We start from the raw sequence: 14,724 nt of genomic DNA, 5'->3' as shown, positions 1-14,724 counted from the left end.
CTTTCAAATATGTTTTACGATTTTACCTTTAACAGATATTTTCAAGTAACTGTAATCAGGATTTGTTTGTTAGATAAATTCACTTTGTAACTCAAAAAGTAAAAATTAAAAACATATTATGGAATGTTCAGGAGTGATTTTTTCCATGTAAAAATAGGACATAATCAAAAGAGGCTTAATAGATACCTCTGGTGAATATGTACACCTACAAACAGAAACAGGAATTTGTACAATTTGAGTGCTAGGTTCTATTTCATTGTAAGGCTTCTATTTGAAAGGACCATCCTGCTCTTCCTGATTTAGCTCTTTCTTTATTTCTATATCTCTTAGTAAAAATATCATCACTTGAAATTGATCCTTTCTCATAGGTAGCAAATTAACTACAAAGCCTACAGAGTGTGAGAAGGTCTTCACTAACCACACAATGGACAAAGGTCTCATGTCTAAAATATATCAACAGCTCAAAAAATTGAATCACTCCAAAATTAATCTCCAAAGAAACAACCATCCCATTAAAAGATGGGCCAAAGACTTAAAGTGAGTCTTCTCTGAAGAAGAAATAAGAATGGCATATAGACACATGAAGAAATGCTTGACATCTCTGGCCATAAAAGAAATGCAAATCAAAACAAATCTAAGATTCTACCTCACTCCAATTAGAATGGCCATGATCAAGAAAACTAGTAACAACAGATGCTGGAGGGGATGTGGCCAGGAGGGATCACTACTACACTGTTGGTGGGAGTGCAAACTCGTTCAACCACTATGGAAAGCAGTATGGCAGTGCCTCAAAAAACTAAACATAGAACTCCCCTATGACCCAGCAATTCCACTACTTGGCATTTACCCACTCATCCAGGAACAAGGACATACTAAATCTAGTAGCACAGTGATGTTCATTGCAGCACTATTTACCATAGCAAAGATATGGAACCAACCTAGATGACCCTCAGTTGATGAGCGGATCAACAAGATGTGGTATTTATACACAATGGAATTCTATGCTGCTGTCAGAAAGAATGACATCGCCCCATTTGTTAGGAAATGGAAAGACTTAGAAAAAATCATATTAAGTGAAGTAAGCCAGACTCAAAGGAAAATAGGCTCAATGGTTTCCCTCATTTGTCATAATCAGTAGAAACCTTGGGCTCTACTAGCAGAGATCTGCAATAGAACAAAACCTAGATCCATAAGGCCATACAGAATGACTCCAAATGAAAGAACCTCCAGGATATGAAAGCCATATAATGAGTGATTGTTGTCCTTAATGTACTATATTATCTATCATCTCTTTTGCTGTCACTTGATTATCTCATATGGTTACAGTATTTCACCTGGCTAGCTGATGTATTGTATATATGCATATTTGGTTATTTGAAATTGGATAGGGAAGGAAGGAAAACAAGATGAGGGGTGGGGGTGGGGGGAGGGAAATGGGGACCAAGACATGAGACAGGGTATCAATATATGTGAAGTAATGCACCTTCTATCTGGTGAATATAATGTAACCCTTCTATTAATTACAATAAAAGTATATAAAAAAGAGATTGATCTTTTCTCCCCCAAAAATAGAAGACAAAATGAAAATGATATGAAATTAACTGAATTCGACAATATCTCACTTCCATCTTATGATGGATATTTTCTTAATGTGAAGACTTTAGGCAAAAAATAACTAAACAAGAATATTACAATTTATTTGCTATAATATTTTATTAATTTGTTATAGCTTGCGAACAGTACCTAGTAAATGCTAATTGAAACACATAATCTGCATGAGCACTTGATATTCTCTTAATAGTACATAGTATGTATATACATAAATGAACATCCCAGAAAAATAGCCCTAGTTTTATTTGCACGTAGGATAACTATGCTGTTGCTAGTTCATGTGGCCTGACAGCTTCTGGAAGATTCCTGGGACCAAAAATAATCAGAAATTTCTGTGCATATAATAAAGCACCTGTGGTGCTTATTTATATTGAAGGCTCGTGTATTCATCAATTATTTTTCACCAACACCTTCCCCTTGATTGTCAGTAAGTTAGTTAATTCCCCAATCTCTAAAAGCCTGGCACATAGAGAAAGTAGGAATTGAAGGAGAAAGTTAGATATCAGTGCTCAATGCAGCAGTCTCCAGACAGAAATAAAGCTAGAGTAAGGGGAAAAGAAATGGGAATGACAAGCTATAAACAAACATGACAGTTTTCTTAGGGCAGACTTCTGTTCAATTTAAACACTATCACAAGTTGAAAATAAATATGTCCTTTCCCAATGGTGTATGTTTCTCAAGGAACATATATTAGGAAAAGGGCTTTGCTTTTATTCTCATCTTAAGTCACTGGATATTTGCTCAAACTCCAAAGTAAAGTACACAGAAGAGTAAGCAGAACCTGAAGGAAACAGTCCTTGATTCAACTCTTATTAGGGGAAATGAATGGTTGTGTCTGCTCTCCTAGGATCTCTTGAATAGTTCCTTGCTTGTTTTGTTTTTGAAGAACCTGAGCCAAGACAATGACAAGTTTGATTTTTTTTTAAATAGGATCAGTGACAAACACTGAAATGTCAAGTTGGAATGCACAGGATATAACGAACCAAAACGCAAGAAGGAATTTGGAAGGCACATTAGGGAGATATGAGCCCAAATCTGTGATTGCCAACTGCTCTTAATAAACTGTCCTGAGGTCAAAGAACACTTGGGGGTTTATTCAAACATATACAAATGCATGCACAAACTCTCTCTGTCTCCGTCTCTGTGTTTCTGTCTCTGTCTCTATCTCTCTGTCTCTCTCTCTGTCTCTCTCTGCCTCTCTCTCCTCTCTCTCTCTCTCTCTCTCTCTCTCTCTCTCTCTCTCTCTCTCTCTCTCTCTCTCTCTCTCTCTCTCTCTCTCTCTCTCTCTCTCTCTCTCATATGACAGAGGCTGCTTCTCAGGATTTTAAGAAATTTTTTGTTACTTTAAAAACAGAAAGTGTGAAGCTTGGTGGTAGAGTGCTCAACTAGCATGTAGAAAGCTCTGGGTTCAATTCCTTAGTACCACATACACAGAAAAAGCAGGAAATGGCACTGTGGCTCAAGTGACAGAACACTCGCCTTGAGCAAAACTTGTTCCAGGACAGTACCCCGGACCTAAGCGCAAGTCTCAGGACTGGCAAAAAAAAAAAAATAGTAAGAATCCTTCAGCATTTTTATCAAGTTATGGATTTCTTCCTTTTTTGTAGGTGAGGCTTTTCTCTGCCCAACTTCTCATCTGGGGTACATTAGGACATTTTTTTTGTCAGTCCTGGGGCTTGAACTCAGGGCCTGAACACTGGACTTTCTAAAGGTTAGTGCTGTGCCACTTGAGCCACAGAGCCACTTCTGGCTTTTTCTGTGTATGTTGTACCAAGGAATCAAACCTGGGTCTTTGTGCATGCTAGGCAAGCACTCTACCACTAGGCAAAACTCCCAGCCACATAAGGACTTTTAGAAGATAGAGCTCTTGTTCATACAGAGCTAGCATAGTCCACAGCCCCCTGGAACCAGATTTTACTTGTGGTTTCTGCATTCCCTTAGGAAGGTCACACCAAGGTCAATCAGTAATTCCACAATGGAAAAAGTGACCATTGCATGTTCTCTAAATGTTGCAGACCACTCCTGGAATCCTGCAGAAAACTCCCTGTGCATAACCAAGTTAGTTTTTCCCATAATCACTATTTGCAAGATTAACAGGAAACAGAAAGGTATTTGAGTTTGCAAGCCTACACTGAAGGCAACTGTGTACAGCATAATATAATAAAACAGAAGAATATTTGTAAACTATCTTGAAATTTTCAATACATTCTGGATGATAGAAGTTTGAATCCTTAAATCATCAATGCTTTGGAGTCTCTTGAAAACAAAAATCACTTGGTTGGAAAATAAACGTAACAAATTGGGCCTTGGTGGCTCACTAGATTCTCCGGAGGTTGAAATCTGAGAATCACTGATCAAAGGCAGTGGTAAAGCCTGTGAGACTCTTGTCTCCAGTGAAGCACCAGAAACGGCCAAGGACGGGCTGTGACTCATGGCAGAAAAGATGGAGCAGTCAGGACCTCAGTTCAAGCTCCAGTACTGGCACGAATACTTTTTAAAAAATTAAAAATAAAGCAAAATTATACACTTCATGATCTTTTATAGGTGATAACTTGGTTGCATAGTACCTAAGAGGGAAAAGACTTTTGGGGGACATGTCTCTAGGTGGCTGTAACAGAGGAAAGGTATACAACAGATCACTAAAGAAGATTTCTAAAAAATGAGATGTCAACTGTTACAAGTATTATCTTTACAATAATTAATTAATGGAAACAATTATAGGGAGCAAGAAACTAACATCTCAGAGAAACCGAGTTGAGTATCCCTTGAGTAGCAATAAGAAAAGGAAGTGGGAAATTTGTCATGGAAGTCAGAGTTTTAGAGAGTGAGGAAGATTGAAAGCAGTACTGAGGAAGAAAGAGATTGCCTGCCCCCAGGTTCAGGTGCAGCCTTATAGTGGCTCTCGGGTGAATAGCAGCGTCCACTTGAAGAGCCGTAGGAAGGAATACACGCGTGGAAAAGGCCCATGTCTGCTGGAGTTCTTGCAGAGAAAAGATCAAGAACATCAGGATTTTTACTGATGATGTGGTGGACAGAAGGTCTGTAGCACTCTGCGGCCGGTGATGGAAACGTTGAGATTAACCTTGCCAAAGTCAGGGCTTAAATTTCATAAGTCTGTGAGGATACAGTGGGCGATGGATATTGGCCACTTTCTCTTGACCTCCTAACTATGCCAGAAGACCTAGGAGTTGACGTGACTTCAGTCCTCATACTGTTCAAGAGCTGTGCATTTTTACCAAATATTTGCTGTCTGTTGTTATACATGGAAAACAGAAAAGTTATTCTGAATGATGAGGTAACATCCAGGAAAGTGGAATCTCAATTCATAGTACAGGCGCTGACTTCAGGTCATTACAGCTAACCATCTTACAGATTTATTTTGAAACCCTGTAAACACATAAATGAAAGCTTCTTCTGTTCATTGTAGCACTTCATTCTCACCACATAATAGAACCAAATTCCTTATTTCTCCAAGAATTCACATTGGGGCTGCCTATCACGTCAGTATTCTCCATACTGTAACACAACTCTGGAAGTCTCTCAAGAATAAGGAGAAAGAAGGCCTGCTATGTCTGGGTCCTTTGATGGAAGTTTAAACTCCATCTAAAGTGGATATGTTGCTGTAATATTATAGAAAACTCTCCTCATTATCTGACTTCACTCAGGCTGAAATCCATCCCTACTAAGAGATGTCTGAGTCAATTGGATGACAACCTCTTGACAAATAAATCACAGGAGAGTCTGTCTAATATATTATACATGGTTCCAGGTTTGATTTGCATGGTTAATTATCTGTTTTTTATTCATCAAAGTTCAATTATGTTTGTGGTAAAATGTGTACAAAATGACTGGGAGAGTAACCTAGTGGTAGAATGCTTGCCTAGATGCACAAAGCCTTGGGTTCAATTCCTCAGTACCACATGCCTAGAAAAAGCAAGAAGTGGCACTGTGGCTCAAGTGGTAGAGCACTAGTTTTGAGCAAAAAGTGTCCAAGGACAGTGCTCAGGCCCTAAGTTCAAGCCCCAGGACTGGCTAAAAATATGTATAAAATTTTCCATCTTAACCAGAAGAAAAGAAAAATAGGATGTTATAGACAACATAGAGGAAGACATGTACATGCCTCCTATTCAGCTTTCATGTCTTTAATCTCTGCTTCTGCATGCCTTTTACATGCTCTTTCCTGATGTAGCATTCAGCTAATCATTCAACCAGTTTTTGATCCAAAGTTGTGTGCCAGGAACCATTCTAAGCAATTGCGTGTGAAATAGAGTTACAACAGCTTATTTCTTTAGAAAATGAAATACTGTGTCATCCTTCCAGGAACTTGTTATTGAGAGCTAATAAAAATATAACTACATTTCAAGGTGATAAAACTAATGTGTGTGTGTGTGTGTGTGTGTGTGTGTGTGTGTGTGTGTGCGTGTGCGTGTGTGTTCTGAAGGAATTGTGAGAAGAATGACTAGCCTGTCTGGAAATATTTGAGACATTTTACATAGGTTTCATTTAAAGTAAAACCAAAAGCATGAATAGATAGTTTCTACGTGGGAAAAACTGAAAGAAAAGCAATAACATGTGCAGGTTAGGGCAAACAGGAAACATGCAGAAGCAAGATGTAACAGACTGAAGGAAGCACATCAAAGATATTGAGGACTTTAGATAGCTGAAGATTCAGTATGATCAGCCTTGAAAATCCAGGTCAAAATGCACAAATGGACAGAGTATTTGAGGGAGGTGTGTTGTGGATGGACTTGGTCTCAACATCCTTGTACACAGTGGATTCCCAGCAGGTACACCAGTGGAGAAGAGAGTGTAACCTTTAAATAGAGTAAAAAGCATAAGACAAAGTATTTCTCAAGGGCATTGCACCATTTACTTCTGACTAGATTTAGCCCACAAGTGGAAGAGATCATTTGTTTGAGAATCAAATTTTCTAAACGATATCATGTTCTTATTTAGTGCTTTAAATTGAGACTAATTTTAACTCCATCCTTGATGAAATTCCAGTCACGATTCCCTTTCTGAAGTCTAAAGGTACATAAAAATATACTTCTAGCTTACATAAACATAGAATCACAGATTCTCCTTGCTTGAGAATTTTAATTCTCTTGGTTAACCATTTGTCTGATCTTGGAAGTCTTTCTGGGTTATCTTTGCCAAGCCATCTTCTGGGAGAGGCCTGATCAGCTCCAAGAATGAAGTGTATCTGGTAAGGTGTTGAAAAGTGTGGGCTCTGGGATTAAGCAAATCTATAACCGAATTCCTATTCCTTTGCTCCCATTTGTAGGAACTTGGACAAGTTTTTTAAGTTTTTTCCCAGTGCTTTAGAATTTCCATAAAAATGGAAATATCATTATTTAACACATAAAATTATATAATTGAGGAAATAACATATGTATAATACTCAATACAATGTTCAGCATATGGTAAGCCCTCCAAAGTGTTTAATAACATTGTCATTATTATTATTATTGCTATTATTATTATTTATGCCATTAACAATTTGGCTTTAGGACATAATTTGGCAAAATAAGTCAATGTTCTATTAGCTAAAACTTACCATAAGATTTTAGATAAAATACTTTACAAAGGACTTGCATAGCTTCATTGATATTTTGTCAGCATTTTCAAGATTTTAAAAGCATAAACAGAAGGTTACTTTAAGTTGAATCTATAAAGCCTTGTTAATTCTCTCCAGTCCATAATACTCAAATGCACTGAGAAGATGGTAACCAACATAATTTGTTATGTTAGTTCCTATAACTCCTGGGCAATAACTGAAATGGCAAACTTCATTTCAGTAGCACTGAGGATAACCATTTTTCTGACTTTAGAATTTTGACACAAGGCACTCTAGACAATAGACAGAATCTTCACTAAAAAAATAAAAAAGTATTTATGAAGCTTCTCTTCAATTCACAAGAAATTTCCAGCTAAGTTCATGACATCATTCAAACACATTGTATATTTTGTCAAGATAAAATAGAGCATTTAATAATAGAAGATAAAAGAAACAATAAATAGCAACAATAAAATACTTCTCATCCACGTAGATGCCACCTGGCTTGGCTAGTAAATTCTGAAGCACATATACTAATGAACATCTTTTCTCGTGTACATTCTTCAATTCAATGAAAGATCTATTCACTGTTTTAGTCAATGGTCTCCAGTGGAACAGAACAATGGAAAACTACATTTATAAACATAAAAGGGATTTATGACATTGGTTTCCATGGTTAGAGGCTATTCAGTGCGTCAATGGCCTGTATGTAAGAAAAGCAGAGAATCTAATATCTGTTCAGTCCAAGAAGCTGGAAGCCTCAGAGCAGGGGATTCCCAGCTTGAAGCTAAAGGATTGGAAGGCCTGTGCAGAGGGACTGGTGTGAGTGCATAGTGAAACGCTATAGAAGATGAGGAGGTGTTCACAGACAAGAGGAACAAGGTTAGAGGCCCTCACTCAAGAAGACTGGAGCTTGCACACATGAGCTGGCTTCCTCTTTTCACTCCATTAGATCCCGAATCTAGTAAATGGTGATGCCAGCCTTCAGGGCAGGACTTCTACTCCTCAGGTTCCCTACCCCATATTATCACTGGACTGCTCTCACAGATACACCCCAAAGTTTGTTTTACTGATCTTCTGAGCATCACTCAGTCCAGATATGTCAGGATTAACAATATCACCATATTACAATTTAATAATCCTTCCTTACCATTTAAGAATATTACCGAAGCCAAGTGCTCATGGCTCAGACCTGCACTCTGGTTCCCTCAGGAGGCTGAGATCTAAGGATTGCAATTCAAAGCTAGCCAGGACAGGAAAATCTATGAGACTAATTAACTACCAATAAGCCAGAAATAGAACTATGGCTCAAAGTGGTAGAGCACTAACCGCAAGCACAGAAAGCTCAGATATAGCAACCAGGGCTTGAGTTCAAGTCTCAGGTCCCGGAAAATAAAAGAATATGTACTGAGCATGAATTTTAACTAAGGAATTTTGTCAAGATATATTCCCATAAAACATTTGAAATGTTCTTTTTAATCTTCAAGTTCATTTTAAAGTTAATATTGTCTTTCAAACTACCATCTTAGATATTTTTAAATTTTTGATACCTTATGATATAATTATTCATAGTATTAATTAACTAATACCCATTCTTACAAATATTCCTGGACATTCTGATTTCAGTTCCTTTGAATACATGCTGTATTTGATTTCTGGATTTTGTAACAGTTTTATTTTTGTTTCTTGAGAAAACTACACTGCTTTCTATAACTGTTGTACTAATTTACATTTCTACCAACAGTGTAAAAATTTCATTGTCTCTGCCTAACTCTCAACGCTTGTCAGCTTTCAACTTGTTTTTCCCTTGGTACTGGTGCTTGAATTTCAGCTTCAAGATTTTGCTCAGTTTTTTCACTTACAGCTGATGAGACACCTCTTGAGACACAACTCCACCTCAGGCTTTTCTGCCAATGCACTAGAAACAGTCATATCCCCAATCTGTCTGCCTAAGGTTAGTTCAAAAACATATTTCTGAGATCTTATCCACCTGAGTATCCAAGATTAAAGGTATTAGCAACCACCACTCAACTTGTCTTTTATCTTTTTAATAACACCCAGTCTTACTGTAGTGAGATAGTGACTCAGTGTGGCTTTAATGGACTTTCTTATGGTAACTTAATTAATAAAACTAAACATGTTTTCATGTACCTGCTGCCTGTTTCTATAGCTGTTTTTTTTAACACTCCTTTTTTCTTTATAAACTTTGTATCAATTTTAAGTAATTGTATAAAGGAGTTGCCATGTAGCAAAGAAGTTTATGAATACAACACATCTTGATCAATGTCACCCCTTCCAGCCTATCCTTCCCCTACCTACCTATCCCTTATTCTTAATTTTGCAGGACATATATTGGATTCTTGTCTGTGTTTTCCATTCTTCTCCTCTTCCTTCATCTACTCCTTTCCACTTGACTTCATCTTACCCCTTTCAAGTACCATATTCCTAGAGTTATGTTGAAATTTGATTTTTGTCTTTCTAAGGATTTAACTATTTAAGATCTCACTTGAATCTACTGAATTTCAGTTAATTGATTTGTAAACACTTGCTTATGCCTTTTCAGGTAAATTGTACTGAGAAAAGAATGAGTTCTGGTGTATGATGACAAGTTGGGAGATTATAAATAAAAATTATGCACTGTTCGTCTCAAAAAGATAGGAGGATTGTGAAAGTTTTCAACATCAAAAAGGGGTAATTGAGGAGATAAAATAGTGATGCGAGCATGAGCAAATGATAAAAAAATTCAATAGGAATGAACATCAAGGACATACAAATGAGCCCTTTTAATTTTTGATATTATGAAGAATATATAGGTCATATAAATTCATTGTTCTAATTTTATTTTTATAATATTGTCTAAATTTAAATTGTCAAAACTTATGATAGTTTTAAGGAAGCCATGATAGTTTATGACATCTTAAATACTTTCACCATCTTTATCTCAACATTTTTGTTTCTATTGCCATAATATTGATAATTGTTCATATTATACCTTATATTTCACAATATATTTCACAAAATAAACTTTGTATTTAAATAGTAGGAGCACATAGATGGGACCATTCATCAATAAATATTGAGGTGTTTTTCTAAATATTACACAAATGTCTTAGAAGAATCGGTCAAAAATACTATCTCAAGATTCTTCTCACATGAACTACATATTGGTTCACTTAGGCTGTATGAATTCTTGTGTATAGAACATAATTCAGAAACATTTTCATACTGTGTTTCTTACAGTGAATTTTATGTTAACATCTATATCTTAGGAGAATCTTGGAAACCCTTTCTAAATAAGTTATGAAACGTATGATATCTATCAAAATCATTTCACAAGATTTTGTTCTTTTGAATATCATAGCTACAAAACTTTAAGTTTTATCAGCAAAAATTTATATTTAAAAACTTGTTGTTTTAAGGATTAGTAAGTATAAACATTTTTGAATGATCTTCTTTTGTAAGATTTCTTTTTTAGCTTGCTATTTTTATATCATTATTTCTTTTCTTTCTTCATATATTTTATTGTAATTAATACAAGGGTTATATTATATTCACCAGATAGAACATGCATTACTTCACAAACATTGATACACTTTCTCATGTCTTGGTCCCCATTTCCCTCCCTCCACCCACACCCCTCATCTTGTTTTCCCCCCTTCCCTATCCTATTTCAAATAACCAAATAAGTATATATACAATATATCAGATAACCAGGTGAAATACTGTATATATCAGATAACCAGGTGAAATACTGATCTGTACCTATGTTCTTCTACATCTTCATTTCCTGGGCAGTTAAGGTTGCAGATATGAGCTTATATGTTTGCCCAGAAATATTACTAAAGGGATTTTATTGAGTGCAAGGAAGATGAGACTTTTTTTTGAAGTCTCCCATTTTGGTAGTATTGTGGCTATAAATCACTATTTTTTTCTTTTGGGAAAACAAATTATTATTTGATAACTAGTTTAGGAATAATTGCACTCCAAGTTTCTTAATCAGGACCTACCAAAGTATATGGATAGCAGTGTTATATAGCCCCTTCTTACATAAGGTGTCAGATGCCAGTTGGTGGAAAAATCAAGTGCAAATAGGAACTGGCTGCCACAAAAAATGAAGTTTATCAGTCATCCTATAGGAATTAAGCCTTTTGTGTGGAAATCAGGTAATAAACTTAGCAAGTTCCTGATTCTTGACTTCCCAAGGTGATGTGGCAGCAAGCTGTGTTGAAATGTCATCTCGAAGAAAAGTTAGAATGTCACTCAGCTAAATTTGATCATTTTAAAAGGCAATGTTTCTGCACTTGAAAATGTGCTGTAACTAATTACTAATAAATGAAAATGAATCAATTAGCCAAGCTTTTGACACTTCAAATTATTTATTGCAAATTATGGCTATATAAGAAACAAAATTTGTGCAAGTTATCATGGCTGACACTTCTGTTGAAAATCAAGAAGAAATGATAAGTCTAGATGTTCTAGGAGCAAAACACTTTGAAATTGTTACCTGGAGTTAAGTTTATGAAGCAGTATTTTCACACTAAACAGAAAGTGGTCAGTAGAACACAAGATGAGCATATAAATTAAAAAACTTGGGAAGATTAATATACCATTGAGACACAAAAAGTTGAAACCTTAAATAATAATATAATAATAGATTTTAGATTATACACAACTCAAGTTCTTATAGACTCATTTAGGGTTCTTGTATTATTAAAATAAAACAGCAGAGCCGGGAGTTGGCCTAGTGGTAGAGTGCTTGCTAGCATGCACAAAGACCTGGGTTTGATTCCTCAATACCATATACATAGAAAAAAAGCCAGAAGTGATAATATGGCTCAAGTGGTAGAGCTCCAGCCTTGAGAAAGTCCAAGGACAGTGCTCAGGCCCTGAGTTCAAGGCCCAGGACTAGCAAAAAGAAAATAAAACAGCAAATGTCAGATTGTTTACCATTATTTTGAAAATCCTTTATAGGAACTGACAGAATGACAAAACCAACAAGACAAAAAAAAAAACCTAGAGAGACAGCACAGGGGCAAGTGAGAGCTGTAGGGGCACAGAGTGTCTCTGTGCCTCACGGAGGAAAACCTAAACATGGGCAAAATGTCATCACATGCATTCTTTGTGCAAACTTGCCGGAGGAGCACAAGAAGAAGCACCTGGATGCTTCTGTCAACTTTAGAGTTTTCTAAGAAGTGCTCAGAGAGGTGGAAAACTATATGTGCTAAAGAGAAAGGGAAATTTGAAGACATGGCCAAGGTGGACAAGGCTCAATCTGAAAGAGAAATGAAAACCTACATCCCTCCTAAAGGGGAAGCAAAAAGGAAGTTCAAGGATCCCCATGCACCCAAGAGGCCTCCTTCAGCCTTCTTCTTGTTCTGTTCTGAATAACGCCCTAAAATCAAAGGGGAACATCCTGGCCTGTCCATTGGTGATGTTGAGAAAAAAGGGAGAAATGTGGAATAGCATGAGTGCAGATGACAAGTAGCCTTATGAGAAGAAGGCTGCCAAGCTGAAGGAAAAACACAAACATACAGAGCTAAAGAAAAGCCTGATGCAGCAAAAAAGGGGGTGTGAAGGCTGAAAAGAGCAAGAAAAAGAAGGAAGAGGAGAAAGATGAAGAGGATGAAGAGGATGATGAAGAAGAGGAAGAGAATGATGATGAATAAGTTGGTTCTAAAGCACAGGGGTTTTTTTATCTATAAAGCATTTAACCCCCCTGTACACAATTCACTTCTTATAAAGAAAAAAATGGAAATGTAAGGCTATGTAAGATGTGGTTTTAAACTGTACAGTGTCTTTTTTTTGTATAGTTAACACACTACTGAATGTGTCTTTAGATAGCCCGGTCTTTTCAATACCCAGTAACCTTGCCTGGTACAGTAGGGAGTTATAAATTGGCATGGAAATTTAAAGCAGCTTCTTGTTGGTGCACAACACAAATGAGTTATATATGGGCATGGTAGTTTTTTTCAACTTCAGTTGTCTGACGCAGCTTATACGAAATAATTGTTGTTCTGTTAACTGAATATCACTCTGTAATTGCAAAAAAAAGTTGCAGCTGTTTTGTTGGCATTCTGAATGCTTCTAAGAAAATACAACTTAAAAAGAACTAACAAAATTTTATCCATCAATAATCTTGAACTTCAGCTATTGGAGTGTTAAGATCATTCCCACAAAAAACAAGAGTTTTATATTGTGTGATTGTTGTTTTTAATATACTATGTTATTTCTCTTCTCCTTTGTTGCCCTTTGGTTAATCTTATATTGTTACTCTATCTGACTTTGTTACCCAGTATACTGTATATACAATTATCTGTTTATTTGAAATAGAAAAGTGAAGGGGGAGAAACAAGATGATTGGGAGGGGGTGGAAGGAGGGAAACTGGAACAAAAACATGATAAGAGTATCAATGTGTGAGAAGTAATGCACCAACTATTTCATGAAAGCAACTGTAAACTTTTTATTCATTACCCTGACAATTAAAAAAAAGTGACAGTACTCGGTACAGACTGGATACAAATGATATTTATATTGATACAGTCACCTGCTTTTTAATCTTTTGGTTCTTAACCCTAGTATTTCTGGTCTAAGAACTCAAAATTGTGTGGGATCTCCCCCTACCTTTTTTTTCTTCTTTTTCTTTTTTTGTATATTTTTACTTTTTAAAATTTTTATCATTGAACTCTCCTATATATACCTTCCTCTTTTCTCTATATCTTTTTCTTATTACTCTTCTTATTTTCATAAGTTTTATCTTATTTTTTCTAAATTTTGTACTCAACTATTTTACCTTTCTATCACCTTAGGTCAGTTATCCTTACCCTGTCCCTTTTCTTCACTACTATATTAATCTTATACTCCTACATTACTCTTTTCTTACCGTTCCTCTTGTCTTTCATACTGTTTTTCTATCTCTGGTCCTTTGTTCACCCTTCAACTTTTATAATGCATGGATCTACTGTTGTAGGCTGTTGACCAATACTGTATACCTAGGTGTTCAATTATACTGCAGGTCCAGAGGGACTTAAATACAATAGAGATTGGATTAAGGGGTTTATTTTTTGGTCATAAAACAGTGATCAGTGGGGGTATTAGATCTGTCTGTAAGTGCACAAAAAGAAAGAGACAGTGATACTACCAATCTAAAATTGTGAACATCTATTGTCTGGCCAGCTAAAGAGCTCTAGGTTGGTTATATCTTAAAAACTGTAATCTTGTGCAGTATTAATCTTTCTAGTGTTTTCAAATGGGCAGAACAAGAAACTCAAAAAAAATGGCAATTGAGAAAGTCCAAGGACAGCACTCAGGCCTTGAGCTCAAGCCCAGGACTGGCAAAATAAATAAATAAATAAATAAATAAAAATTTAAAAAAATGGCAAATCAAGGAATAGCATCTCCCACCCAATGGCAATGGAGCAGACAATGGCAAAACTAGAGGAGAGTCCTCTAAATGCTGGACAAATGCAATTGATAAACATGATTAATGAAAAGTTTGAAAACATAAAGAAAGAGATATGTGAGGAAACCATATAGAAACAAGATGAAACCATAAACA

At 36.1% G+C, this 14,724-nt stretch overlaps 1 pseudogene; it reads left to right on the top strand.

The window, feature by feature from the left end:
* The first annotated feature begins 12,259 nt into the window (after nt 1-12,259).
* LOC150056105 (high mobility group protein B1 pseudogene) lies at nt 12,260-12,834 on the top strand (annotated as a pseudogene).
* Nucleotides 12,835-14,724: the final 1,890 nt, after the last annotated feature.

This window comes from Megascapheus bottae, chromosome 12, assembly GCF_031878675.1.
Source record: "Megascapheus bottae isolate mThoBot1 chromosome 12, mThoBot2.hap1, whole genome shotgun sequence".
In the NCBI taxonomy this organism is placed as follows: domain Eukaryota; kingdom Metazoa; phylum Chordata; class Mammalia; order Rodentia; family Geomyidae; genus Megascapheus; species Megascapheus bottae.
Note: the sequence above shows the minus strand (reverse complement) of the source record. Positions and strands in the feature narration are given on the sequence as shown.